The following is a 3249-nucleotide window of genomic DNA, read 5'->3' as shown; positions in this document are numbered from 1 at the left end:
AGGAATATATGCAAAAATTTATCATGAAGAGAAACAGCAAAACACATTCGTTCCATTCGATTATAGTAGAAACATTCTGATCAATTGCTGAATTATTGTTTTATTGATAATTTCGTTATAACATATATGGCTACGTCGGCATTTCAGCTCTCAGAAGAAAGCGCGTTTCAAAAGGCAACGTATGTATACATGGTATACATACACGCACTAAGGCATATACAGGGTATCCGGTACTCAATGGTAAAGCGCTCATAGGCAGGTAGAGTGGAAAGGTGGTGGGTATGAACTGAATAAAAAAGTTCTGTACCATTTTGCGATCTTTGCAATAATTATCGAGATATTAATTTATAAAGATCGCCAAATGGGAACGCGTGGTGAGATATACGACCGCCCATCGCGGATCGCGGTCGCCTAGCACGCGATGCGGGGTGGAAGTAATTGTTTTAAAAATATCGCGCTTATCTTATCTAATGTCGCTACGCAATAGTCTAGCGCGTGGCGCGCGGGTTTAACAATGCCCAGCATTGTTAGAACAATTACCCCTTACTTCACGCCATGCGCTAGGCGACTGCGGTCTGCGGTGGGCGGACATATCTCGCTGTGCGTTCATATTCGGTAATCTTTATAAATTAATATCTCGATAACTATTGCGAAAATCGCAAAATGGTACAGGACTTTTCGATTCAGTTTAGCTCACTCTGCCTGTCCACCAGCGCTTTACCATTGCGAGTACCAGACACTTGTAGAATCTAATAACGCCTGAATTGATTGCGACCTTAGAGAAGCACAAAGGAAAATTATATATAAGTTTATTGGTCGAATTACAGCAATGTATAATTTGAATCAGAAGCTCTATGTGATGATGGGGAAAACAATCGAATTTCGTTTGAAGAATTATTCTTTGAATTGGCAGCTCTAAATTGAGATGCGCGCATGATATCAGAAATTTATCGTACAGGCAGATGTTAGTGGTGTTACAACGGTGATATCGTCGTATTTCTGATCGTAGAAATAAACTCCGCAGGCAATGTCCGATTATTTAGATTAGACTTGCCAAAATTTTTTGAAGAATACAAAGATTGGTTTCCTTTCTAGGAAATATTTTAATGCAATTATAAATGGTAATCAGTCGTGAGAAATTCTCACAAATTTCAATACTTACAATCATCATTAAAGGTGGTGCTGTTAATATAATTAAATCATTAAAATTGTCTAATCGGAATTATAAAATGGCCTGGAATTTGCTGAAGCAACGATATGAGAATAAACGTACGTATTATTGAACAAATTTATGGGCTATTATTGAACAAATTTATGGGCTTTATTCGAGTTGTCGAACCTCTCAAGAGAGAACGCAACTGCGTAAATTCGTGGATGGGGTTACAAAATACATTTAAACTGTAAATGCTTTGCATTGTTCCACCGAGCATTGGAATCAATATTATCAATTCATTTGCTCGCGTCTAAGGTGAATCCAACCACAGCCGGAGAATGTGCTAAATGTGCAGAATAATACTGATGATAAACTTGATAACACAAGACTTTATATATAATGTTTTTTTATTTAGTTTATCAATATGCATTAACATTATACATACATTTCGTGCATAAGATTAAAGAAATTTTATAATTTAAAATAAAAGATATTTCTGTATCATATAATAAAATATTTATAGAAAATTTAAGTAGCTATTAAATACAAAAGTTATCAAGTTTATAAACATGATAACACAAGACATTATTATATAATGTTTTTTTAGTTTATCAATATGCATTAACATTATAAATATATATATTTCGTGCATAAGATTAAAGAAATTTTATAATTCAAAATAGAAGATATTTTTGTATCATGTAATAAAATATTTATATAAAATTGAAATAGCTATTAGACACGAAAGTTATATCTAAATTGCATTTCTTGGACTATATAAGCGCTTAGCGTTGCTAGCAAATCATAAACGTACAGACTAATACAGTTTGAGCTTTAATAAGCATTGAGATGCAACTGTCATTTCTATCATTGGCTTTTGCCATAATCTTTATTGTGGCAATTATACACGCACCTGAAGCGGAAGCAGAGGCCATCTCCGAACCTGGTGTACCTTGTCTGATAAATTGCAAAAAATAAATTCTTGAATTTTCCAAACCTTGAATTTTTATGGTATGTAATATTAGTGATGTTAAGCATAGTCGTTCTATTAAAGCATATTCTATAGCAGGATTCCTTTTATATAAACGGAATAATTTCTTATTTTTAGTTTAAGGAATTTACGAAATGCGTACTCGACATGGTAAGTCGCAAACTATATATGTATACGAATTAACAATTGTCATCACATTAATGTAAACGTCTATCTTTTATTTAGGCAAATGAAATAGCTGCATTTTTCATGGAATGAAATTTCGATGAAATAACGAAGCAATTGAAAAAAATTTTGCAATAAAATTGTGACATTACAAGAAATGCATAAATGTTATTATATATTTTTTCAAACAAAAATGTGAATTATATTTGTATGTCTCTATTGTATTCGTTTATAATTCGCAATAATAAATAAATATAAAGTTTGTCATCAGCAGTTTTATGTTTTATTTACTGAAATTTTATAATATTTTATTTTTATTATAGTTTATTCTTTTGCTAAGAATAGCAATTTTGCAATACATTTTTAGCTATTATTATTTAGACTCTAAAATAATACTTTTTCTTACGTTTATATTATATCATAATAAAGCATATAAACTTGGCGTGCCCACATTTATATATATATTATCAATTAAATATTAATGCAATCCGGGCACGCCAAATTTTTGCTTTACTATCATCCCATTGGTCATTTTAGTCACTTTAAGCCTCTTTTATAAAACTTGAAATTATTTAGTGGCATTAAACTTTTGCAGAATATATTATACTTTTGAATGGTTTAAACGGTTTATTAAAAAATATATAACTCTATGTCTAATCCAATACTTGGCAACTTGTATGATCTCATATTTGTTTTTGGTCAACTTTTATTTGTTAAAATATAATAGTTTTGGTTTATACATATAAATCGAAATACTCATTATAAAAAATTATAAACTCTGACGTATTTATAATTTTTTATGTACACATCATACTTCTATCTTAAAATTTATTAATTATTTAGATAATTATATCTAAATTAATATTTTTCGTCATCTAAAGTAGACCTATTGTTAATAATGTAACCTTATTTTTTATTAATTCTTCAACAAATTCTTCAA

The 3249-nt window shown here is 30.3% G+C and overlaps 1 long non-coding RNA gene across 1 annotated transcript; it reads left to right on the top strand.

Moving 5' to 3' along the window:
- Nucleotides 1–1937: 1937 nt before the first annotated feature.
- On the top strand, nt 1938–2582 carry LOC105453158. The gene is made up of 3 exons (XR_974832.1): nt 1938–2164; nt 2262–2294; nt 2370–2582. It is a non-coding gene; the product is annotated as an uncharacterized LOC105453158 (long non-coding RNA).
- Nucleotides 2583–3249: the final 667 nt, after the last annotated feature.

Source organism: Wasmannia auropunctata, unplaced genomic scaffold, assembly GCF_000956235.1.
Source record: "Wasmannia auropunctata unplaced genomic scaffold, wasmannia.A_1.0 LD336002.1, whole genome shotgun sequence".
Lineage (NCBI taxonomy): Eukaryota > Metazoa > Arthropoda > Insecta > Hymenoptera > Formicidae > Wasmannia > Wasmannia auropunctata.
The sequence above is the reverse complement of the archived record's forward strand: the minus strand, read 5'-3'. Positions and strand labels throughout refer to the sequence as shown.